The sequence below is a fragment of the Oryctolagus cuniculus genome, chromosome X, assembly GCF_964237555.1.
Source record: "Oryctolagus cuniculus chromosome X, mOryCun1.1, whole genome shotgun sequence".
NCBI classification, from domain to species: Eukaryota; Metazoa; Chordata; class Mammalia; order Lagomorpha; family Leporidae; genus Oryctolagus; species Oryctolagus cuniculus.
Window position 1 is genome coordinate 38129868 of NC_091453.1, and position 27576 is coordinate 38157443.

General features: G+C 44.6%; 1 protein-coding gene across 2 annotated transcripts in view; it reads right to left on the reverse strand.

The window, feature by feature from the left end:
* Nucleotides 1-27576, reverse strand: part of FAM120C (family with sequence similarity 120 member C) — a 110970-nt gene that overhangs the window by 15735 nt on the left and 67659 nt on the right. The gene's annotated exons all lie outside the window — the stretch shown is intronic.

Here is a 27576-nt window from a genome sequence, read left to right on the forward strand (position 1 = left end):
TTCTGCTGCCAGACAGCCTGGTTTAGAATCAATAACTTGCCGTTCACTAGCTGTGTGACCTAGAAACTTCTCTGAGCTCCCATTTTCTCCCTTGGAATGATCACAACAGCATGGGTAGTCTTATAACCATAACTTTCAAGACCAATTATTATTTCTCTGAGTTCTAGGATGAGTCTGAAAATGCCAACAAGTCCCACTGCTTCTTTATTCTTTTTAAAGATTTTTATTTATTTGAAAGGTCGAGTTACAGACAGAGAGAGGTTTAAATGCTTGACTGAAGTCGTACAAAGCCAACATATTCTTTTCAAGTCCCAGTGTGAGTTCCCGTGAGGTATGGAAACTTGTATGAAATTGTTTGTCCTTGTTTGAAATTCCTTACTTATCATGAACTATCTTAGCACAGTACATGACATTTCAGTAGTTATCAGTAAATGTTTATTGGATGAGTGACTAAATGCAGCAGTCAGGCCATGTCAAAACAAACAGAAGAAAAACAAAACAAACCTCAACAACAACTCCTCCAAAGCACAATCATATCAGTCACGTCCTTCCTACTGTGCAAGAAAGATTGGCCTATAGGAGCTCCTTAAAGGAGTCAAGTTTACACAAAGACTAAAACAACACAAGGGGTATGTTTATACAGATTGTTCTGCGTGCTCTAAGGAGAGAGGGGTCATGTGCCTGAAGGAATCAGAGAGTGCCATAGAGGAAGGAACATTTAAAAAAAAGAATTATTTATGTTATTTGAAAGGCAGAGTTACAGAGAGGCAGATGGATGGAGGGAGGGAGGGAGGGGGAGGGGGAGAGAGAGAGAGAGAGAGAGAGAGAAGTCTTCCTTCCGTTGGTTCACTCCCCAAATGGCTGCAATGGCTGGAGCTGAGCCAATCCAAAGCCAGGAGCCAGGAGCTTCTTCTGGGTCTCCCACATGGCTAGCAGGGGCCCAAGAACTTAGGCTATCTTCTACTGCTTTCCCAGGCCATAGCAGAGAGCTGCATTAGAAGTGGAGCAGCCAGGTCTCGAACCAGTACCCATATGGGATACCAGCACTGCAGATGGTGGCTTTATCCACTACACCACAGTGCCGGCCTGAGGCTGGGGCATTTAATTTACTAAGAATTGGAGCTTTTTGTTTGGTTTGGTTTATACTTTCATGTTAACTTGCAACTTTATATATCCCTCAGGCTTAGAAAGTACAGAGTGGGTGCTCAACAAACGTTTGCTGAGCAAATCAGTCCATGCCCAGAGACTCCCCGGGATTGTTAGCTTCATATTTGGGCTGATACTGCTATTCAGCTAGTCATGAATGAAGGAATCATGAGATACAGAGTATACGGTACAATGACTCAGAGGACTGAAGGGCTCAGAAATGGGACAGCACTAAATAACAATTGAATCAATCAGTAATCATTGGTGCTTCGAAGTATATGATTTCATTAGGGATTTTCTCTGGGAAAATTACATCATTGCTTATTTCCCAAAGAACTTCCTTCATCTCAACAACAAGAGAGCATTTTTTTTTTTTTGACAGGCAGAGTGGACAGTGAGAGAGAGAGACAGAGAGAAAGGTCTTCCTTTTGTCGTTGGTTCACCCTCCAATGGCCACCACGGCTGGCACGCTGCAGCCGGTGCACCGCACTGATCCAAAGGCAGGAGCCAGGTGCTTCTCCTGGTCTCCCATGGGGTGCAGGGCCCAAGCACCTGGGCCATCCTCCACTGCACTCCCTGGCCACAGCAGAGAGCTGGCCTGGAAGAGGGGCAACCGGGAAAGAATCCGGCGCCCTGACCGGGACTAGAACCCGGTGTGCCGGTGCCGGCCAAGATAGCATCTTTATCATCACTATTGATAGTTATATTATTTAACATCATATATAAGTATATTCTATTCTATTTGGCAAACTATAAGTTACTCATGTGAATAACATTTCCTAAATGCCTCTGATATTTTAGACACATTGCCAGGAACTTCATATACACAGAATGTAGTGGAAAAGAATACAAACTTGGAGGCAAACTTAGTTCTAACCCAGGTGCCACTACTCCTTTTCTGTGATTCTGGGCAATTGCTTTAACCTCTGGGGATTTAGTTTGTTCATCTCTAGAATGGCATAATACTACCTACATCTCCAAAGTTTATAAGCAAAAGAGAAAAAGCAAGGGCTCAGCAGGCATTCTTGATCACCATTTGTAACTCTTTCAACTATGCTAAAAGCCTTCCTTTACTATTTGGTAAAGATCTCCTTCAATCATATATTAAACTCTCACATATACAAAGATTTGTTTCCATCCTAATCACTTTATGCTTATTTCTCACATCAGACCTATACTGACTTAAGTTTTAGATATGCTTTAATATTTAGTAGTTTCCCCTTTTATGTAACATCTTTTTTTTAAAAAAAGATTTATTTATAAACTTGAAAGAATTACAGAGAGACATGGAGAGACAGAGATTTTCCATCTGCTGGTTCATCCCCAAGATGGCCTCATTGGCAGGAGCTGGCCCAAGCTGAAGACGGAAGCCAAGAGCTTCATCTGGGTCTTGTACGTGGGTGGCAGGGGCCCAAGCACTTGGGCTATCTCCCACTGCTTTCCCCAGACCACTAGAATGGAGCTGGATCAGAAGCGGAGCAGTGGGACGCCAACTGGCACCCATATGGAATGCCAGCATCACAGGCAGTGGCTTTGCCACAATGCTGGCCCCTCAACTTCATTTTTAAAAAATATTTATTGAAAGGCAGAGGGATGGAGGGAGGGAGGGAGGGAAAGAGAGAGAAAGAGAGAGAAAGAGAGAGAAAGAGAGAGAAAGAGAGAGAGAGAGAGAGAGAATCTTCCATCTGCTAGTTTACTCCCAAATGGCCAAAATAGTTAAGGGTGCAACAGGCTAAAGCTAGGAGCCAAGAACTCCATCCAGGTTTCCCGCATGGGTGGCAGGGGCCCAAGCACTATTGGGCATTGCATAAAATAGTCCCTAACAACATGGCGCCTGGCAGATGATCAGGGGGCATGTCTGCGGCCACTGCGGTTAATCAGCGCGAGATTGGACCACCTGCAGGGATAGGTCCGATTTAGTTCCGGACACGTGGACAGTGCGTGATCCCTATACCTCGCTTAAGGTGCCCCTGTGCGTGGTCCACCGGTGCCTGCGTGACCTTTTCACTGATTGGCTCCTCTACTGTGCATGTCCTTCATAAGCTTTATAAGCCTGTACACTTCCTCAATAAAGTGGTTCCTGCTTCGACAGAACTCACGGGTTCTTGCTGTGGTGTGCTTGACCCGTTGACCTTACCTCTCCCGTTCGCCTTGTCGGGGAGTGCTTGTACTGCCCCCTGCTGGTCAGGGGCTAGTCTCAGGCTTAAGATCCCAGCAAGGCACTTGGGCCATCATTTACTGCCTTCCCAGTTGGATTAGCACAGACCTGGATCAGAAGTGGAGCAGCTCTCCAATACGGGTTGCAGGCATTAAAAGTGGCAGCTTAACCAGCTATGCCACAATGTCTGTCCTCAATTTTTTTCAATTTTAAATAATATTTACAATTTTATTCTGGTAACAAAAGTTCAAATTCATTCTCATTCAGAAAATCTTAAAACAGAAAAAAGGAAAACACTGAAAAATGAAATAACACATAATCAAATTATTCAAGTTATAACGAAAGTTATGATTGCTTAGAGTTTGCTTCTTTTTAGTATCTCACACCTCAATTTCTTTCTCTTTCATTGTATATACAGAACATTGCATCTGGCTTTTTTTCACTCAAGATTATACTCTGAGAACTTTGTATTAAGTACTTTTTTAAAATGCGGTTTTTAATGACTGCATGTTCATTGAGTATATCAATTTACTTAAATAGTTCTAAGCTGTCTATACATTTTATTTTATAACTAACACTATAAACTTATTCACATATTAAATCTTGTCTACATTTCTGATTATTCATTCCCTCAGACTAGACTCCCAGTGTAGAATTATCAGGCCAAAGGTTTCCCTCATTTTAAAGATCCTAAATAAATACAGAAAAATTATTTTCCAGGCCAGCTTGGGAGAATCCATGCCCCATCTCCTAGCAGTATGTTACCAAGGATTATTACTGATCTTTAAGGATATAGTGGGCAAAAAAATAGGCATCTCAGTATTAAAATTTGTCATTGATTGTTAATGGCGAGGTTACACATCTTTTCCAAACACGTAGTTCTGTAGCAGATCTATGACAATCACAGACATATCAGTTCATTTTCCTGTTCTGTCTGCGCCTCCGTTTCAGACAATCTGAAGTGCTATCTTTATAATACTGACAGTAGGGGCCAGCACTGTGGCGTAGTGATACCGGCAAACCATATGAGCGCCGGTTTGATTCGTGGCTGCTCCACTTTTGATCCCTGCTAATATGTCTGGGAAAGCAGCGGGAGATGGCCCAAATGCTTGGGCCCCTGAACCCGTGTGGGAGACGTGGATGAAGCTCCTGGCTCCTGGCTTTGGTCTGGCCCAGTTTCGGCTATTGCGGCCATTTGGGGGTACACCACAGGATCTCTCTCTGTCTCTCCTTCTCCCTCTCCCCTCTCTAACTGCCTTTCAAATAAAATAATCTTCCATACTGACAGTTTAGTAAGGTGAACAGCTGATCCAAATTTAATATATCCATGACTTCCTAATTAGGGTCTTGAAATTTTGAGCCAACAGATGCAACAAAACAGACATGCAGAAAGGAGCTACAGAACCCCAAGAGAGTGACAATCACTGTCCCGCCTTTCCAGGAGCACTCCAGGTATGTAGCGCTTTTCTTGTCCTGGGATGACTATGAGATTACCTGTTAACACAATAAGATGATTAGAGCAGCTTTTGTTTCTTGTAAAACAAATGAGTTTGAAGAGAATGTCATTTACCCATGTGGGACTCTGTTATCTAAAAAAGTCTTTATGGGGCAGGCATTGTGGCACAGGAAGTTAAGCCGCTGCCAGTGATGCCAGAATCCCATCTGAGCGCCGGTTCAAGTCCTAGCTGTTCCATTTCTGATCCCGCTATCTGCTAGTGTGCCTCGGAAAGCAGAAGATGGACAGGGTGCTTGGGCCCCTGCACTCACATGGGAGACCCAGATTAAATTCTTGACTCCTGACTTTGGCTTGGCCCAGCCCCAGCTATTGTGGCTATTTTGGAAGTGAAGCAACAGAGAATGACCTCTCTCTCTCTCTCTCCTCTCTCCTCTCTCCTCTCTCCTCTCCCTGTCACTCTACCTTTCAAATAAATAAATCTCTTAAACAATCTTGGTATAGCAAGAATATTAACATACTGTCCTAATAGTTGCGAATATTTCCCTAGTTTGTCACTTGTCATTTTCATTTTGGGTATTTGGGCATACAGATGCAGTCACAATTCTTGGTCTCCTTTTTAAGTATTCCCTTTTTCAAGGGGGAAAGAGCTCAGTCTTTTTTTTTTTGTCATAATTCACCTTTGAAAAAAACTTTATTTCAGAATTGTTTAGTTTATTTTTATTTATTTGAAAGGTTGAAAGGCAGAGCAACACACACACACACAGAGTCATCCTCTGCTGGTTCACTCCCTAAATGCCTGCAACATTGAGGGCTGGGCCAGGCTGAAGCCAGGGGCCTGGAGCTTCATCAGGATCTCCCACGTGAGAGTCTGGGAACCAAACACTTGACCCATCACCTGCTGCCTCCTAGGGTGTGCAATAGTAGGAAGCTGGATTGGATGCAGAGGTAAGACTTGATTCCAGACACCTCTGATATGAGTGTCCCACAAGGATGGCTCCTTTGGAATAATTAACATACACTGAAACCTACCTGAAAGCTTTATTGAGGGGCCAGCAGGTAAAGCCATCAATTGCAATGCCCACACCCCATATGGACACCGGTTCATATCCCAGATACTCCAGTTCCTATCCAGCTCCCTGCTAATGGTCTGGGAATGCAGTGGAAGATGGCCTAATTGCTTCAGCCCCCACACCTCCGTGGGAGATCTGAATGGAGTTCTAGTCTCCTGGATTTGGCGTGGCCCAACCCCAGCTGTTATGGCCATTTGAGGAGTAAACCAGCAAATGGAAGATCTAATGACAACTTTCAAATAAATAAATCTTTTTTTAAAAAAGCTTTATTGAGGTATAATTCATAAAATTAATCCTAATAATTTTTAGTAAATTTACAAACCTGTGCAAGTATCAACACAATTGAGTTTAAAATATTTATTTTTAAAGATTTATTATATTTAATTGAAAGGAAAAATGAGAGTATGTGAGAAAGAGAGAAAAAAAATATGATCTTCAATCTGCTGGTCACTCTCCAAATGGCTGCAACAGCTAGGGCTGGGCCAGACCAAAGCCAGGAGCCACAAATTCCATCCAGGTCCCCCACATGGGTGGCAGGGGCCCAAGCACTTGGGGCATCTTCTAGTACTTTCTTAGGTGCAGTAGCAGGGAGCTGAATCTGAAATGGAACGACCAGGACTCAAACAAACACTCATGTGGGATGTTGGCATTGCAGGCTACTGCTTAAAGTGCTTTGCCACAACACGGCCCCAACTATTTATTTGTTTGTTTGTTTGTTTGTTTATTTATGTTTTTAAAGATTCATTTATTTATTTGAAGAGCAGAGTTAGAGAAAGAGATGGATCTTCCATTCACTGGTTCATTCCCTAAATGGGCGCAATCATCAGGGCTCGGGCCAAGTCAAATCCAGGAGCCACGAACTCCATTGGGGTCTCTCATGTAGGTGGCAGGAACTCAAACACTTGGGCCATCATCAGCTGCCACCTAGGTGCATTAGCAAGAAGCTGTATTGGATGCAGAGGAGGTACGAGTTACTCTGACACGGTGTATGAGCATCTCAAGTGCCAGCTTAACCTACTGCACTACATACAATGCCCACTCCATTGCAATAATTTTTTAAAGATTTATTTATTTATTTGAGAGGCAGGGCCATAGACAGAGAGAGGTCTTCCATCCACTGGTTCACTCCCCAAATGGCCACAATGGCCGGTGCGTCTTCTGGGTCTCTCACATGGGTGCAGGAGCCCAAGCATATGGACCATCCTCCATTGCTTTCCCAGGCCATAGCAGAGAGCTGGATCAGAAGAGAAGCAGCTGGGACTCGAACCATCACCCATATGGGATACCATTGCTGCAGGCGGAGGCTTAACCTACTATGTGCCACAGTGCTGGCCCCAGGAATAATTTTAATATACACTGAAACCTACCTTAAAGAAGCTTTTTAAAGGTATAGTTCATAAAATTCATCTATTAAGTCACAAATTAATTATTTTTAGTAAATTTATAGAGCTGTGCAACTATCATCACAATTTTCTTAAGGATTTACTTATTTATTTGAAAGTCAAAGTTGCAGAAACAGAGCCATCTGCTGGCTCACTCCCCAGATGACCGCAATGGCTAGGGCTGGGTAAAGCAGAAGCCAGCAGCAGGGGCTTCTTCTGGGTCTCCAACATGGGTGCAGGGTCCCAAGGACTTGGGCCATCCTCAGCTGCTTTCCCAGGTGCATTAGCAGAGAGCTGGATCAGAAGTGGAGCAGCCAGGACTCGAACCAGCGCCTATATGGGATGCCAGCACAGCAAGAGGTGGCACTATGCCACAGTGCCGAGCCCAATGATATCTTCTTTTTGTTTTTGTTTTAGAGTGCTCAATTCATGTATAGTTGGTGTAATTACTAATACGGTTAGATTTATAGGTCTCATGCACTTTTGTTTGTTTAGTGACTCATTCATACTAACATTGGAGAAAAGTCTGTCTTGCCTGATTTATGTGGCCACTAACGTGCCTGCTCAGATTTTTAACTGCTCTGTACATGTTTCTTAAGCATCTTCCTTACATAGCATATCTTTTTAGTTAGCCAATGATTGGTCAAAGTTGTGCACAAACACCTTGAGCATCAAGACTTCAAGGGGATATATGTATATATCGAGGCATGGATTAAAAATCCAGGCTGTTTACAAGTGTGCCTGGTTTCTACTTTTACCTTGTGCAAGGCCTCATGTTCAGCAAGGTATGAATGTGTATCCAGGCTACTGTCTGGTTTCTCCTGAGGATGCATGCAGTTTTCTAGATTCTCAGGAATATGTGAGACTGCATCAAGGCCCCTTAAGACTACTTTGTTGCCCAGCTCTCCCCGTCAAGTTTTCAGCTTGCTGTATTGCAGCCACGAGCAACTGAAGTGTTGGCCTTTCCTGACTGCCCTAGACTGCTACAGTTTCTGACAACGCCCAGCTTTGAGGCTTATTTTCATTTTAAAAATCCCATTCCTATCCCAAGGTCAATTAAATCATTGGGCTGTTTTTTATTCTTTTACCTTTTCTAAAACCCTTATCTCTACAATCAATCCATCTGGGATGTATATGAGACAATGCTCTAAATGGAAGTTTTCTCCCCAATACGAATCCAATTCTCTAAGCCATAACTATTTAAAAAATTCATCTCTAGGGGGCTGGTGTTGTGGCATAGAGGGTTGAGCTGCTGCCTGCAGGCCAGTTTGAGTTTCAGCTGCTCTACTTCCAATCCAGCTCCCTGCTGATGGCCTGGGAAAGCAGTGGAAGATGGCCCAAGTGCTTGGGCCCCTAAACCCACATGGCAGACCTGGTGAAACTCCTGTCTCTTGGCTTTGGCTTGGCCTAGCCGCAACTGTTGCGGCTGTTTGGAGAGTGAACCAGTGGACAGAAGACCTCTCTTTCTGTCTCTTCCTCTCTAACTCTACCTTTGAAACAAATAAAATAATGGTTTTTTAAATTCATCTCTTGAACACTGATTTGTGATGCTTCCTTTGGAATATTTTAACATCAAGTATTTCCAGGGTCTTATAATGGGATCTGATAATACATTTTTGTGTTTAATAGGGCCAACACACCTCTTATGAGCAGAGGTCACCTTCACAAGACAAGCAAAGTGAGAGACCACATTGTCTGACTTTAGTATAACAAGAAGAAAAGATGCATTAAAGAGGGGCTGGCACTGTGGCATGGCGGGTAAAGCTGCTGCTTGCAGTGCCAGCATCCCATAAGGGTACTAGTTCAAGTCTCGGCTGCTCCATTTCCAATCCAGCTCTCTGCTATGGCCTGGGAAAGCAGTGGAGGATGGCCCAAGTGCTGGGGCCCCTGCACCAGTGTGGGAGACCTGGAAGAAGCTCCTGGCTCCTGGCTTTGGATCAGTGCAGCTCTGGTCTTTGTAGCCATCTGGGGAGTGAACCAGTGGATGGAAGACCTCTCTTTCTGTACCTCTGCCTCTCTGTAACTCTGCCTTTCAAATAACTAAATAAATATTAAAGAAACCAAGAGATAACAAGTTGCCCATGTCACCTCTCCTCCAGCTCCAAGGAGCATAGTATGGAGAGAGATACCTCATCCCTTGCTTGGGAGACGGAATGTGAATTAAGCCCCGTCCTTAAACTTGAATCCCAGCACTAGTCCTGCCACGATAACAACCAAAGCCAGATGGGGCCCATGGCTCCTGCCCCAAGGCCCACACCTGCAGAATGAGTGTTTGGAGTGTTTGGAACTTCTTTAATAATGAGGCTAAGGCCCTGCCACTCTCACCATATCCCTAACCTCCTGCAGACAGCAGAGCAAGACTCCAGCTGCTGAGGAGAAGGGCAGGAAGAGGAACATGAGACATTGCCTTCGAGCTCAGAGTTGGTCCCATCACTATGAGATGCAGTACCTAATAGAACCCAAAAGCCTCTACCCCCAGGTCAGGGGTTGCAGAGGGAGCTCTAGAATTGCCCTGATATCAGGCAAGAGACCTGCACCTGGTGGGACAGATTTTTTTTTTAAGATTTACTTATTTATTTGAAAGAGTTACACACAGAGAGAGGCAGAGAGGCAGAGAGGCAGAGAGGGGGAGAGAGAGAGAGAGAGAGAGAGAGAGAGAGAGAGAGATCCTCCATCCACTAGTTCACTCCCCAGATGTCCACAAAGACTGGAGCTGCACTGATCCAAAGCCAGGAGCCAGGAGCTTCTTCCAGATCTCCCATGTGGCTACAGGGGCCCAAGGCCTTGGGCCGTCTTCTACTGCTTTCCCAGGCCATAGCAGAGAGCTGGATCAGAAGTGGAGCAGCGGGTCTCAAACCAGTGCCCACATGGAATGCCATCACTGCAGGCTGCAGTTTTACCCACTATGCCAAAGCACCGGCTCTGGAACAGATTCATCTCACTGTGTAGCACCACCAGCCTCACATGGGCCTGATGGGCACCCTGGAGACTATGAAGGGTGTGGTGACTGTGAAACCCAGGCGTGACCCAGCTTAGTGCCAATCCGGGAGTTCAACAGTTGGCCTTTATGACTCGAACACCAACCTTGGGCAGGCAGCAAAGAACCACAGGATAGTGTTGTGGAACTCAGTGCTATGTTCAAAAAATCCAGTGCTTGGCAGATTCAGATGGTGTCTGTATCCAAGCCGGTGCCTAAGAACAAAGCCTCTCAATTTGTCCCCATGCCAGTTGGAGCCCCACAAGCCCAGTTGGTTAATCCTATATTCTAGGTAGCATAACCTGTGGTTTGTGGGAGCACTCTCAGTTTATGAGTGCACACGAGCAGCTGACAGAGCATATCAGAGTTTGCTTTTGGTCCTATCCCTCATGCTGAACTGGTCTCAGCAGGTTATGGGCTCTGGATATGAACCAATATTGCAGCATTGGTGGCCATAGGACTATATTTGCAGGGATGGATGACCACTTTTTAGACACCTCCCAAATTCAATCTGAACAACACATCAACAGCAGATTTGGGGCAAAACTGAACTCAGGGCATCTTCTAGGACTGAAATAGTGAAGACACACCAACAATGCGCCTCCAGTAAACCTCAACTTAGGGTACCATTTAGTGCTCAAATAGCAAAAGTATCCTCAGGCTGGGAGAAAATAAACAACTATTTGCCAGCACTGTGGCACAGTGGGCTAAGCTTCCACCTGTGGTGCCAGCATCCCATATGAGTACCAGTTTGTGTCCCAGCTGCTTCACTTCTGATCCAGCTCTCTGCTGAGGCCTGGGAAAGCAGTAGAAGAGGGCTCAAGTCCTTGGGCGCCTGCACCCATGTGGGAGACCTGGAAAAAGCTCCTGGCTTCGGATCGGCGCAATTCCAGCCATTGTGATATCTGGGGAGTGAACCAGAAGATAGAAGACCTCTCTCTCTCTCTCTCTCTCTCTCTCTCTCTCTCTCTCTAACTCTGCCTTTCAAATAAATAAATAAGTTTAAAAACATAAAATAAACAACTACTTAGAATTTCTGAAAGGACAGCCACGAAGCAAAGTTACAACAACCAATCCTGAAAATGTGTAGATGATGATAAACACCAGTAAGTGTCAATAACTCTCAACAACCTATGACTTCACCTAATGAACAAAATAAAATGCCAGAAACTGACCAGCTAGAAACATACATTTTTTGGGCCAGTGCTGTGGCACAGTGGGTAAAGCCACTGCCTGCAGTGCTGGCATCCCATATAGGTGCCTGTTTGAGACCCAGCTGCTCCACTTCCGATCCAGCTCTCTGCTGTGGCCTGGGAAATCCATAGAAGACAGCCCAAATCCTTGGGCCCCTTGCACCCGCATGGGAGACCCAGAGGAAGCTCTTGGCTCCTGGCTTCAGATCGGCATGGCTCTGGCCATTGTGGCCAATTGGGGAGTGAACCAACAGATGGAGGACCTCTCTCTCTGCGTCTCTTTCTCTCTCTCTGTGTAACTCTTTCAAGTAAATACATAAATCTTTTAAAAAAAGAAACATACATTTTCAAATGCCATGAACTCATAGAACACAGAAATGATTTAATATTCTAAACAAGAGACTTTGCAGAGAGATGAAATCAAACTAATTCTCTGAAAAGTACAATAAGTGAAACAAAAAAAAGCAATTCAGAAGCTATCAATAGCAGAATAGAACAAACTAAATAAAGAATCACTGAGCTTAAAGACTGCTTCTCTGAAGATACATAATTGGAGCAGAAAATAAGGTCAGAGATCATTAGTTATAGTCAAGTTAACCAAGTCTACCCCAAGACATACTATAATCAAGCTCTCCAAGCTCAAGAGAGGATCCTGAAGTCTGTAGGATGAAAGAAGCAACAAATAAAGATATCCCAGTGTACTTAACAGCAGCACTTGCAGAAGAGATCTTCTGGGCCTGAAGCAAGTGAGATGAGACGTTCACAGTGTGGATAGAAAACAAATTAGCAGGCCAGCACTGCGGCTCACTTGGCTGATCCTCCGCCTGTGGCACCAGTACCCCAGGTTCTAGTCCTGGTTGGGGCGCTGGATTCTGTCCCGGTTGCTCCTCTTCCTGTCTAGCTCTCTGCTGTGGCCCGGGAGTGCAGTGGAGGATGGCCCAAGTGCTTGGGCCCTGCACCCCATGGGAGACCAGGAGGAAGCACTTGACTCCTGGCTTCGGATTGGCGCAGAGCGCCGGCTGTAGTGGCCATTTTGGGGGGTGAACCAACGGAAAAGGAAGACCTTTCTCTCTGTCTCTCTCGCTCTCTCACTGTCTAACCCTGCCTGTCAAAAAAAAAAAAAATTAGCAGCCAAGAACACTGTTCCCAGAAAAGGTATCCTATAGAGACGAGGGACAGACAAAGAGAAACAAAGCAGGGAGACCTTATTCCACCAGACTCCTTATAAGGAGAAAAGAGTTCTTCTAACAAAAAGAAAGAGATATGAATAAGAAGAAAATACCAAAGAAAGGGTCCAAGATGGCTGAAAGCTGGTGCCTTGCGCTTGCCTTGGCCACAGAGAAGAACCAGGACAACAAAGGAAGGACAGCATTTTCAGATTTACTGCAGAAGTGATGGGAGGGCCAGTGTTGTGGCACAGCAGGTTGACCACTGCCTGCAATAGTGACCCCATCAGAGCACCAATTAGAGTCCCAGCTGCTCCACTTCTCATCCAGTTCCCCACTAATGCACCTGGGGAGGCAACAGAAAATGGCCCAAGTGGTTGGGCCCTTGCTACCCATGTGGGACACCTGGATGGAGTTCCAGGCTCCATGCTTTGGCGTGACCCAGCACTGACCATCGTGGCCATTTGGGGAGTGAATCAGTGAATGGAAGACCTCTCTTTGTAACTCTGCCTTTCAAGTAAATAAATAAACCCTTTTTAAGACACAAAAAAGTATTAGGAACACTGAACAATGGAGACTCGGAGAGCCAACATATAGAGAAGGAACAAAGCCCACTGCAACTCTTTTCCTAGCTTCCAGGCTGGGAGAGAACTTGACATTGCCAGGAAAAGGTAAGAAGAAAAGCTCAGCCAATGCCATCATTGCTAGAGACCAGCAGCCTTAACTACAGGAGAGTTCCACAGTCCTCCCAAGCTTTCAGTCCAGTATGGAAAGCTGACTGGGGTCCAAGAAACTGCTTTGCTCCAGAAAAAGGAACCCATAATGCCTCCTCCCCAAAGCCCTAGATAACAAGGTACTGTATCACAGCCACCATTAGACTCCATTCTGCTGTATGGGCCAGTAGGCAGCCCGAAGTTACAAACAGAAGCCCCTGGAAACAGCGTGGTTCACAGGGCAGATGTAAGGCCCCTCTGCATCCCACAGCTGCAGGATTGCCTGACACAAACTCTGTAGTCATGCTTGCTTGCTTTGTGTGATCTCCAGAAGTTGCCTTCCACATCCTGAAGCTGAGCACTGGCAGCAGCCAGTATACAAGTCCTAGAAGGGCCTGTGAAAGCCCCTCTCTGTATCCTTTGATTCTGGGCACTTGGTCATCAGAACACAATCCCCATTGTAAACTTGCTTATGCCATGAGACCTTGGGAAGGCTCCTTCTGGGTCCTGCACCTCTGGGATTCTGGCTGTTGGTCCAATCATCTCAGGAGTACAATAATCACCCGCACTTACCCCATGGTCAAAAAGGAAGGTCCTCTTTGCATGATATAGCTGCAGTTCTGCAGTTGGCAAGGTACCCTGTTTCCTACAGCTCTGAGACTGGGACTCTTGGTTCCATAAGCCCTGGGGATATCCACACTTGCCCTAAGGGATCTGAGGAAGGCCCTAACTGAATTCTACCACCTCAGGCTTGCAGCTGCCAGTGTGCAATCCCCAGCATAACCTGAATTGTCCCCCAGTGGGACTCAGGTAAGATTTTCATCTCTTCCTGCAGCTCTGGAACTGTGATTTCTGGTTCTATAAGCCCTTGAGAACTCAAGGGCTCAACCTGTGGGACTTGAGGGAGGCCCTGCCTTCATTCCAGTACTCTAGGCCTGCACCTGTCAGTGCACAGTCCCTAGTATAAGCCAAGGTTGCTGTGTGGGGCCTGGGTAAAGACTGCATTGCATTCTGCGGTTCTGAGACTGTGATTTGGTTCTGTAAGTCCCAAGGACACCCAAACTCACCTCATGGAATCAGAAGAAGGGCTAATCTGCATTCCACAGAGCCAGGACCACATCTGCCAGTACACAAACCCCAGCGTAACTGTACTTGCCCCATGGGACGTGGGTAAGGGTTCTACTGTATCCTATAGCTCTGAAATTGTGATTTACTAGTCATATGTTCTCTGGAAGGCAGAAAACTCATGGGTAAGAGTAACTATATTGACCAATTCAGCAAACAAAGGTCATTTATATAATGACAAAGGGGTCAATCCAATAAGAGGAAATAATAATTGTAAATATATATATGTGTGAGTGTGTGTCTGTGTGTGTGTGTGTGTGTGTGTGTAGACATGCATTCAATGTCAGAGCACCCAAAACAAGAAGCAAATATCAATCTACTTAAATGGAGAGGCAGACCTCAGGACAGTAATACAAAGGGACACTAATATTCCACTTTCAGAAATGGAGAGATCATCCATACAGAAAAATCAATAAAGAAACAGAACAAACAAATTGCACCCTAGCTCAAATGGACTTAACAAACATCTATAGAATGATCCATGTAGCAGTTGCAGAATTCAAACTCTTCTCAACAGCACATGCAACATTCTCCAGGATAGATCATATGGTAGGTCACAAAACAAGTCTCAACAAACTTTTAAAAGCACACATCTTGGGATGTCATTGTGGTGCAGTGAGTTAAACTGCCACTTGGGACATCAGCCTCCCATATCAGAGTGCTGGTTCAAGTCCAAACTATACTGCTTCTGATTCAGCTTCGTCCTAATGAAGCTCAGAAGGCAGTAGATGATGGCCCAAGTACTTGGGCCCCTGCCACATAGATGGGGTTCTCAGCTCTTGGCTTTGGCCTTGCTCAGCCTGAGGTGTTGCAAGCAATTAGGGAGTGGACCAGTGGATGAAAGATCACCCTCTGTCTCTACCTCTCTCTCACACTGTCTTTCAAATAAATAAATCTTTTTTAAAAAGATTTTTATGAAATCTCTTTCTTGGCCACAATGCAATAAAACTAAAAATCCATAATGAAAAAAACTTTCTAATTTTTTTAAAAATTTTACTTGAAAAAGCCAGAGACAGAAAGAGAGAGAGAGAGGTCCTCCAACTGTTTGTTCATGTCTCAAATGCCAGCAATGGCTGGGACTGGACCAGGCCTAACTCAGGAACCTGAAATTCAATCCAGATATTCCACATGGATGGCAGAGACTCAACTACTTTATCCATCCAGCAGTTACCTTTCAGGGTGTACATTGGCAGGAAGCAGCATTGGAACTTACTGCTGCACCCTAGAGAACCAGAAAAAGGAGAACAAACCAAACCCAAAATTAGTAGCAGGAAACAACAAAACTCAGAGCAGAAAAAAAAATGGCATGGGAAGGACATTGTGGTACAGTGGGGGTGAAGTTGCCGCTTGGGGTGCCTGCGTACCATATTGGAATGCCTGGTTCATGTGCTGCCTCCTTTACTTCTGATTCACTATCTCTCTTTCAAATACATTTTTAAAAAATTAAAGTTTTTTATTTTATATATATATACACATACATACATACATCCCCCTCTGTTCTGTCTTTCAAATAAATAAACAAATCTTTAAAAAAAAGAGAGAGTAGGGACAAAAAAAAAAACAAGTATCAATGAAACAAAGAGTTGGTTCTGTGAAAGAATAAACAAAACTGATAAAGTTTTTATGTAAACTCAATAAGAAAAAAAATAAGACTTAAAAAATAAAATCACCTCCACCTTGCGGCGCCGGCACACCGGGTTCTAGTCCCGGTCGGGGCACCGGATTCTGTCCCGGTTGCCCCTCTTCCAGGCCAGCTCTCTGCTATGGCCAGGGAGTGCAGTGGAGGATGGCCCAGGTGCTTGGGCCCTGCACCCCATGGGAGACCAGGAAAAGCACCTGGATCCTGGCTCCTGCCATCGGATCAGCGCGGTGCGCCGGCTGCAGCGGCGGCCATTGGAGGGTGAACCAACGGCAAAAGGAAGACCTTTCTCTCTCTGTCTCTCTCTCTCACTGTCCACTCTGCCTGTCAAAAAAAAAAAATTAAAAAAAAAATCAGAGATAAAAAGGGAGACAATGGGGCGGTGGCATTGTGGTGCAGTAGGTTGTCACTATTTAGGACTCTGCCAACCCATATCAATGTGGCCACTCAACTTCCAATCCAGCATTCTCGCTAATGTGCTTGGGGAAGGCAGCAAATTATGTCCCAAATACCTGGGTTCCTGCCACCCTCGTGAAAGACCTGGATGGAGTTTGGTCAGGCTCCTGGTTTTGGCCTGGCCTAACCCTGGCTGTTGCAGCCATTTGGGGATGGAAGATATCTCTCTCTGTCTCTCCCCTTCTCTGTTGCTCTGCCTTTCAAATATATATATATATATATGAAGGGAAACATTATAACTGATCATAGATATTCAAAGGGTTGTTATGAATTTTTATGAAGAATAATACAGCTACAAATTTGATAACCTAGAAGAGGACGAATTCCTGAATACCTACACCTCACAAAGGATCATGAAGAAATAGAATACCTGAACAGACCAATAGAGTAGCAAGATTCAATCAATTAATAAAAAGCCTAACATCAGAGAAAAGGTCAAGATCAGATGGCTTCACTGCTAAAGTCAAGCAAACATTAAGAGTTAGTACAGGGGCCGGCGCTGTGGCACAGCAGGTTAAAACCCTGGCCTGAAGAGCCAGCATCCCATATGGGTGCCGGTATAAGACCTGGCTACTCCACTTCCAATCCAGCTCTCTGCTACGACCTGGGAAAGCAGCAGAAGATGGCCCAAGTCCTTGGGCCCCTGCACCCATGTGGGAGACTTGGAAGAAGCTCCTGGCTCCTGGCTTCAGATCAGCGCAGCTCCAGCCATTGCAGCCATCTGGGGAGTGAACCAGCAGATGGAAGACTTCTCTCTCTCTCTCTCTCTCTGCCTCTCCTCTCTGTCTCTCTGCCTCTCCTCTCTCTCTGTAACTCTGACTTTCAAATAAATAAATAAATCTTAAAAAAAGAGTTAGTACAAAGTTTGCTTAAATGATTCCAGAAAACAGAAAAGGAGGAATTCTTCCAAACTTTTCTATGAGATCAGCATTACCTTGATACCAAAACCAGAAAAGGACCCAATACACACACACACAAAAGCACTAAGGTCAATATTTTTGATGAATGTAGATGTAAAAATCCTCAAGAAAATACTAGCAAACTGAATCCAATGACACATTTAAAAGATTATTCATCCCAAGGACACAAGGATAGTTCGACATTTGCAAGTCAATAAATGAGATAGTCCGCATCAACAGAATGAAGGCCAAAAATCATGGGGTCCTCTCAACAGACGCAGAAAGGACACTTGATAAAATTCAACATCCCTTCATGATTACAAACTTTTAACAAATGCGGCACAGAAGGAACATGCCTCAACAAAATAAAGGCCAAGTATAGTAAACCAACAACTGACATCATCCTGGATGAGGGAAGTTTTGAAGGCTTTCTCTCTGAGATCTGCAACATGACGAGGAGGCCCACTTTTACCACTTTAATTCAAGAAATCCTAGCTACAGCAGTTAGGCAAGAGAAACAACTGAAGGGCATTCAAACTGGAAAGGAGGAAGTCAAGCTGTCAGTTTGCAGATGACATCATCTACCACATAAAAAACCCCAAAGTCCACAAAGAAATGATTAGAACTAATAATAAGATCCAACGAGTGTCAATGTACCAAAACCAGTAGTGATATTATACACCAATAGCAAATTATCTGAACAAGAAATTGAAAAAGCAATTATATTTCCAATAACTCCAAAAATAAATATTAAAAGTTATAAGGAACTCAATTCCATAGCAAAAACAAACAATCCAATTTTAAAATGGGCACACAAAGGAATATTGCTCAGCCATAAAAAAAGAATGAAATCTTGGTATTTGCATCAAAATGCATAGAACTGGAGAGCATTATAGTAGGTGAAATAAGCCAGAAGTAATAAGACACAGAAAGACAAATACCATATGTTCTTTCACATATATAGAAGTGAAAAATGATAGAAAAAGTAATTGGTTAGAAAAAATTGGAAAGTTAGAAAAGTGATTAGTAGAGGCTGAGAAGAGTGGGGTGAAGGGAGGATAGAGAGAGGTAGAGGGAAAGGCTTTGGCACATGGTTAGGCTGAGGCTTGGGATGCCTACATCCCATATCAACTGCCTGGCTCTAAGTCCCAGCTTATCGGCTTCTGATCCAGCTTCCTGCTAATGCACATCCTGGAAGGCAGATTAGGTTCTAATGTTCTACAGCACAGAAAGTGGGTGGAATACAGTTCATAACAATGTATTATATATCATGTAAAGAAGGGAAAGAGTTGGGGCCAGTGCTGTGGCATGGCAAGTAAAGCCACTGCGTGCAGTGCTGGCATCCCATGTGGGTGCAGGTTCAAGTCCGAGCTGCCCCGGGAGCTCCAGGAGCCTGGAGCTCCATCCAGATCTCTAACATGGGTGCTGGGGCCCAAGCACTTGGGCTATCACTTGCTGTTTCTCCAGGTGTATTATCTGAGAACCAGATCAGAAGTAGAGCAGCCAGGACTTGAACCAGCACTCAAAGTGTGCCAGTGTCACAGGTGGTGGCTTAACCTGCTGTGCTACAACACCAGCCCCGAACCACTGCTTCTTAATATACTTATTTCTCAGGAGAGACTCCTGAACTTTACCCAGAAACCTTGCACAACATCATGCTCTATTTCTGGAAGCTGTTGAAATTTGAGTGAACTTTGGCTAGAAACAGTAAGCGATTTGCTTCATGCCTTTCCATATTCAACAGGGCTGCATCTCAGAAACCTGGCAAGAGTTTTTCAGTATCTCTCACTCTGTGCAGCAACTATTTCTGCCTTCCTCAAACTGTATCAACCTTTGCTAGAAGACTCCATTTCCATAGACCGACTGTTCAAGAGCGTCACCAAGATAAGTTTTAGCCATAAATTCTCAGGTATTACTTTATTTTCACAGGAGGCACTCTTCACCTATAGTTAGAAAAGCTAATTGAGTTTAGATGCCTAGTACTTAATCAGGTCCTAGTTCAGTGTTCCTACCCAGTGCTTACTTTCTTCATCTAAAGCTCAATTGTAAATTTCCAACCATATGTTACGCTAATTATTAAACTGAATTTTCCTGAAATTTTATATTCTTAAATAACTTAGGGATTGCAAGTTGGAGAAACTTGGGTTAACCTCCTTCACTATCCCTCACTAGCTAGGTAACCTTCATGAGTTATGGCTCTCTGAGCCTATTTCCTCACCCCCACATGGAGGTAAATACCACCTCCTTTTCAGCACTATTATGAAGATTAGAACTATCATACCCAAAGGGTTGACTTAGTAAATTGCCAGGTACATAATAGGTAATACTATAGTACTTCTTCTTCTTCTTCTTCTTTTTTTTTTTTTTTTTGACAGGCAGAGTGGACAGTGAGAGAGAGAGACAGAGAGAAAGGTCTTCCTTTGCCGTTGGTTCACCCTCCAATGGCCGCCACGGTCGGCGCGCTGCGGCCGGCGCACCGCGCTGATCCGATGGCAGGAGCCAGGATCCAGGTGCTTTTCCTGGTCTCCCATGGGGTGCAGGGCCCAAGCACCTGGGCCATCCTCCACTGCACTCCCTGGCCACAGCAGAGGGCTGGCCTGGAAGAGGGGCAACCGGGACAGAATCCGGCGCCCCGACCGGGACTAGAACCCGGTGTGCCGGCGCCGCTAGGCGGAGGATTAGCCTAGTGAGCCGCGGCGCCGGCCTTTTTTTTTTTTTTTTTTTTTTTGGATAGGCAGAGTGGACAGTGAGAGAGAGAGACAGAGAGAAGGGTCTTCCTTTTCCGTTGGTTCACCCTCCAATGGCTGCTGCAGCCGGCGCACTGCGCTGATCCGAAGGCAGGAGCCAGGTGCTTTTCCTGGTCTCCCATGTGGGTGCAGGGCCCAAGCACCTGGGCCATCCTCCACTGCACTCCCTGGCCACAGCAGAGGGCTGGCCTGGAAGAGGAGCAACCGGGACAGAATCTGGCGCCCTGACCGGGACTAGAACCCGGTGTGCCGGCACCGCAGGCGGAGGATTAGTCTAGTGAGCTGCAGCGCTGGCCATATAGTACTTCTTCTTTATGATTTTTTGAACACTGGGTTAATGATTTATATAGGGCTATTTCACCCTACACTAAATGACTCCAGATGCTGCCTCTTCTTTTTTTTAGTTGTCTTTTCCCCCTGCTTTTAGGCAGTAGGCTATCATTTATCATTACTGTCACTAGAACTGGTTAAAAGACACTGGTTGAAAGAGTAGCACCTATTCCCTCTCTCACTTCCTTTACAATTTGCTGCTTTTGGTCTGTTTCATACTGGAAAATCATAGGGCAAAACTATCAGAAATGTGTCTAAATGAAGAGTAGGTGCAGGGGAAGGCTTCGGCACACGGTTAGGTTGATGACTGATATGCCTATATCCCACATCAAGGGCTTAGTTCCATGTCCCAGCTTCTCGGCTTCTGATCCAGCCTCTTGCTAACCCACATCCTAGAAGGCAGCAGATGATTTCTCAAGTAATTGGGTCCCTATCATCCATATGGGGAGACACAGATTAGGTTCCAGGCGCCCGGCTTTGGCTTGCCAAGCCCTGGCTTTTGCAGGCATTTGAGGGAGTGAGCCAGCAGACACAAGATTTCTTTGAGTCTTTTAAATAAAATGAAAATAAGTTAAACTTATAAAAAAATAGAATAAAGAAGATTCTTTTCACAGGAAATACAGAGACTATTAGAACACAGTCTTATTGCTGTTTATTATAACTGTTCATAACTCATTTTTAGTCATTTACATATTATCCACAGGGCCAAATAAATGGGAAAATGAGCATTTAAACGTTTTACAGAGAAGATAAGCAAAATATACAATTCCAGAGTTAATATGGGATGCCACAGGGATATGGCTCAGGGACATGTTAGGAAGTAGTAGTAATAAATCCTTCCCATTTATTCTTACTGTGAAAACTTCAAAAGTCACCATTCTTAATGTCAAGCTGGTTAGGGACTTAATATATATTGAATATCTATTACATGGTAGGAGCTCAGTATATGTGATCTCATTGCTGAAATAGCTCCCAGAATTATAATACCCATATATTGTGAACAAACAGATGTCCAGAAAGGCTACAGTGACTTATGCAAGCTGAAAAGCACCAGAACAGGAATTGAAAGTTAGGTTTGCCCAGTATCAAAGTTCAGGCTTCTAGAACTCTCTGTTGATTTGTAGAGCCCGATATCTGCTTTATGTAAGAACTTACTTCCTCTCTGGCAACAAATTAAAATGAGGAAGTATAATAGAAAATAGACTAGCAACCATAATCAAAATATATATAAAGTACCTATGACATAATTTTAAATGTAGGAGACCTCCTTGGAAAAGAATTAACTCTACTAAGACATAAAGTAAGGGACCTGTGCTGTGCCACAGTGGGTAAAGCGCTGCCTGTAGCACCAGCATCCAATATGGGCACTGGTTTGAGACCCAGCTGCTCCACTTTTTGTTTTATTTATTTTTTTGACAGGCAGAGTGGACAGTGAGAGAGAGAGACAGAGAGAAAGGTCTTCCTTTTCCGTTGGTTCACCCTCCAATGGCCGCCGCGGCTGGCGCACCGCGCTGATCCGAAGGCAGGAACCAGGTGCTTCTCCTGGTCTCCCATGCAGGTGCAGGGCCCAAGCACTTGGGCCATCCTCCACTGCACTCCCTGGCCACAGCAGAGAGCTGGCCTGGAAGAGGGGCAACTGGGATAGAATCCGGTGCCCCGACTGGGACTAGAACCCGGTGTGCTGGCGCTGCTAGGCGGAGGATTAGCCTATTGAGCCGCGGCACCGGCTGCTGCTCCACTTCTGATCCAGCTCTCTGCTAATGCACCTGGAAAAACAGTGGAAGAAGATGGCTCAAGTGCTTGGCTCCTGCACCCACATGGGAGACCCAGAAGAAGCTCCTAGCTCCTGCCTTTGGACTGTCACAGCTCCAGCTAAGGTGGTCATCTGTGTAGTGAACCAGTGGATGAAGACCTCACTCTACCTCTGCCTCTGCCTCTGTAACTCTGCTTTTCAAATGAATAAATAAATCTTAAAAAAAAAGACATAAAGAAAGAGACCTGAATAAACAGGAAAAGGAAACTATGATCTTCGGCTGGGAAAATGTTATACTGTAAAGAAATCAGTGCCTCAATGACAAAGAAAAAAAAATCCAACAAGGTTTTGTGGAAACTGGACTGATTCTAAATTATATATGCGAGAATAAAGGTTCATGAGGCACATGAATAGCTAGTATAATTCTGAAACAAAAGAAGCAAAGAGTAGAGATTTGCCCTGCCCTAATAATAAGGAAAATATAAACCCTTAATAATTAAAACAATGTGGTACTGATGAGGTATATAACAGGCAATGGAACAAAACAGAATCCAGGAATGAACCCATGTATATATAGGAACTTGGCATATAGGAAGAAAGGAATATTTAATAAATGGAACTGGGGAATGGCTATACTACATTTAAAAAATAAGCTAGCTCTCACAGAATTTACAAAATAAATGACTATATTAAAGACTTGACTTGGAAGTAAACATTAGAAAACTATAAGAAAATGTAGAAAAATATCTTTACAACCCAAGGGTAGGTGAGGATTTTTTAAAGATTTATGTTCTTTATTTGAAAGGCAGAGTTACAGGGATTGGGAGAGAGCTCTTCTACCCACTGATTCACTCCTCAAATGTCCGCAATGGCCAGAGCTGGGCCAATCTGAAGCCAGGAGCCAGGAGCTTCTTCTGGGTCTTCCACGTGGGTACAAGGGCCCAAGGACTTGGGCCATCTTCTACTGTTTTCCCAGGCCATAGCAGAGAGCTGGACAGGAAGGGGAGCAGCCGGGACTCAAACCAGCAGCTATATGGGATGCCGACCCTGATGGCGGTGGCTTTACCCACTACCCCACAGCACTAGCCCTGGTAAGGGAGAATTCATTAAATAAGACTGCGAAGCACATATCATAAGGTATAAATTGATGGGTCTGACAAGACCAAAAACTTCTTGGCGAGTGGAGAAGTGTGCTGACAGCTACAATTTATTTTGAAATATGTACTGATAGATGTAATTTATTTCAAATAAAAAAGGATGAATGAATGACTAGACATTGATACATGCATAGTTATATGTGATAAAGCAAGTATAATAAAATTATATGAAGGTACTTCAAAAAGCTCATGGAAAATGGAATTAACAAAACAGTTTTGAAATTCATGTATACTTTTTTCCATTAATATGCATTTCCATAAACTTTTTGAAGACTCCCATAGAATATAGGTGGTGGTTATGTATGTTCATTGTGCTGTTATTCCAATTTTTTCTGTAAACATGAAATTAAAATAAAAGCTTAGTAAAAATTAAACACTACTGTGATACTATGATAGATATGTATTTTGGTTTTTGTCAACAGTTCCTGGTTTATAATTCCTTCCACAACATAGGTCATACAAACTCTAATCTTCCCCCTGTCACACCACTGCTGTAGAGCTGCTGACCACAAATAAATTTTCACCTACCTTCTCACATAATATATAAGGTTAGCCGGCGCTGCGGCTCACTAGGCTAATCCTCCGCCTTGCGGCACCGGCACACCGGGTTCTAGTCCCGGTCGGGGCGCCAGATTCTGTCCCGGTTGCCCCTCTTCCAGGCCAGCTCTCTGCTGTGGCCAGGGAGTGCAGTGGAGGATGGCCCGAGTCCTTGGGCCCTGCACCTGCATGGGAGACCAGGAGAAGCACCTGGCTCCTGCCTTCGGATCAGCGTGGTGCGCCGGCTGCAGCGCGCCGGCCGCGGCGGCCATTGGAGGGTGAACCAATGGCAAAGGAAGACCTTTCTCTCTGTCTCTCTCTCTCTCACTGTCCACTCTGCCTGTCAAAAAAAAAATAAGGTAATCATTTTATTTTTTAAAAAATTTCTATTTGTAGGGCCGGCGCTGTGGTGTAGCGGGTAAAGCCGCTGCATGTGGTGCCAGCATCCTATATGGGCGCTGGTTTAAGGCCTGGCTGCTCCACTTCCAATTCAGCTCTCTGCTATGGCCTAGGAAAGCAGTAGAAGATGGCTCAAGTCCTTGAGCCCCTGCTCCTGCGTGGGAGACCCGGAGGAAGGTCCTGGCTCCTGGCTTGGGCTCAGCGCAGCTCCAGCCATTGCAGCCAATTGGGGAATGAATCAGCGGATGGAAGACTTCTCTCTCTGCCTCTCCTTCTCTCTCTGTGTAGCTCTGACTTTCAAATAAATAAATAAATCTTTAAAAAAATTTCTATTTGTTTGAAAGGCAAAGAGAAGGGCCGGCGCTGCAGCTCATTAGGCTAATCCTCCACCTTGTGGCGCCGGCACACTGGGTTCTAGTCCCGGTCGGGGCACCAGATTCTGTCCCGGTTGCCCCTCTTCCAGTCCAGCTCTCTGCTGTGGCCAGGGAGTACAGTGGAGGATGGCCCAAGTGCTTGGGCCCTGCACCCCATGGGAGACCAGGAGAAGTACCTGGCTCCTGCCATCGGATCAGCGCGGTGCGCCGGCCGCAGAGTGCTGGCCACGGTGGCCATCGGAGGGTGAACCAATGGCAAAGGAAGACATTTCTCTCTGTCTCTGTCTCTCTCACTGTCCACTCTGCCTGTCAAAAAAAAAAAAAAAGAGTGAAAGGCAAAGAGAAGTTTCCCATCTGCTGGTTAACTCTTGAAATGCTGGCAATAGTCAGGACTGGACCAGGCCTTACCCAGGAGCTGGCAACTCCATCCAGGCCCCCCACATGGGTGGCAGGACTCAACCACTTGAGCCATCACCTGCTGCCTCCCAAAGCATCAGCAGAGAGCTAAGATTTCCATTTGGGAAGGGTTCCTGCCCCATATTTGAGGAAGAAAGGCTGACATATCTGGACAGGCGTCACTGGGATTTCTTACTCACTTGATTAGAATTAGATCTTACCAAAGCCTTTTTGTCCAATCACATTTCAAGCCAGCTGTCCACACTTCAAACATGTCTGTGCAATGAAGTCTCCATAAAAGCCCCAAAGGACAGGGTTTGGAGAGCTTCTGCATAGTCGGACATGTGCAGGTTTCTGGAGGGTGATGAAGCTGGAGAAGGCATGGAAGCTCGATGCCCCTGCCCGCATACCTTGCTTTATGCATCTCTTCGTCCATATCACATCCTTTGTAATATCCTTTATAATGAATCAGCAATTTTCTGGAGTCACTCCAAGGAAGTGAACCCAAGGAAGGGGTTGTGGGAAGACTGGTTTATATAACCAGTCGTAAGCACAGGTAAAACCACACAGGGCTTGTCACTGGCATCTATTTATTTTTTTAAATTTTATTGAAGAAATACAAACTTCATGCATTTCATATATACAAATTTAGGAACATAGTGATTCTTCCCACCCTACCTCCCTCCCGCCCATACTCCCAACTTTCTTCCTTCTTTTTCTCCTATTCCCATTCTTATTTTTTCCAAAGGTCTATTTGCAGTTAACTTTATACTCATAACTCTCTACACTAAGCAGAGAGTTCAACTAGTATGAAGAAAAAAGAAAACAAACGACAGTGTCTCTAAACAGTGAAGACAAGGGCTGTTCAAAGTCATCACATCATAAAGTGTCAAATTCACTCCTATAGAGTACTTTTCAGGTACTCTATTAGTTACCACAGATCAGGGAGAACACATGTTATCTGTCTTTTGGGGATTGGCTTATAAAGTGGAAGGGGGCAGTATTGGGAACCGAGCCTTCAACCTGCGGGATATGATGCTGTCCCCAGGACAGTGTTAGATGTGAATTAAAGTGGAGGCCACCCAGCTGATATCCACTGCAGAACTGGCTGCTTGCCTTGCCTGCTGGTGGTGACAAGTCTTAACATTTTCCAGGTCACAAAAGTAACTGGTGTTGTAAGCGTATAATAGGACAAACTAAGCCTAGGTTTGTTTTTCCAATTCAACTTCTGTTAAAAAAAATACTGTGTATAAAGTTTAAACAAATTGTGACCAATTGGAAAAGATATTTGACACATACTTGCAGGTACACGCATAGTGAAAAGATATCTGCTGGGGACTGGCATTGTGGTGTAATGGGTAAAGCCCCAGCCTGTGACACCAGCATCCTATATGGATGCTGGTTTGAGACCCGGCTGCTCTGCTTCCAATCCAGCTCCCTGATATTGCACCTGGGAAAGCAGCTGAAGACAGCTAAAGTGCTTGGCCCCCGTGTGCACATGGGAGACCTGGAAGAGGCTCCTAATTTCTGGTTTTGGTCTGGCCCAGCCCTGGCCATTGCAGTTGTCTAGGGAGTGAACCAGTGGAAGGAAGATCTTTCTCTCTAGCTCTCTCTCTGTAACTCTGACTTCAAAATAAATAAATCTTTAAATAAAAAAACCAGATATTTGCTATGTATATACATGTGTGTATATATACACAAGTCTGACAAGGAACTTCTGTAAGCAACCAGAAAAAGTAGTAACCTAATAGAAAATTTGAAAGACAGATAAATAAGCATTTTATAGAATATGAAAACTCAAATGGCTAATAAGCATAAAAATAAAATATCAACTTCATCAAAGGAATATAAATTCAAAGATAATAGGATTCACAAAAATTAAGTTATATGATATTAATACTGGCAATAATAAGAAGTAGGAATCTTTATGTATTATTTATAGGAATACAAATTAGTATAGCTATTATCTAGAGCAATCTGGCAATTTTTTTTATTTGACAGATAGAGTTAGATAGTGAGAGGGAGAGACAGAGAGAAAGGTCTTTCTTCCGCTGGTTCACTCCCCAAATGGCCACTATAGCCGGAGCTATGCCGATCTGAAGCCAGGAGCCAGGTGCTTCCTCCTGGTCTCCCATGAGGGTGCAGGGGCCCAAGGACTTGGGCCATCCTCCACTGCACTCCCGGGCCACAGCAGAGAGCTGGACTGGAAGAGGAGCAACCGGGACTAGAACTGGGTGCCCATATGGGATGCCGGCACCGCAGGCACAGGATTAACCAAGTGAGCCATAGTGCTGGCCCCTAATCTGTCAATTTTCAGTGAAAAACCTACATGCATATTTCATAGGACACAGAAATTCTATACCTGTGTATATACTTTAGACAAACTAGTACATGAGCACAAAGAGACACATACATCTGTGAGATTTCCCTACAGCACTCTATGTAATACCAAGAACTGGAAACAATGATCCATTCATCATTGAAATAAATACAGTGGGGGCAG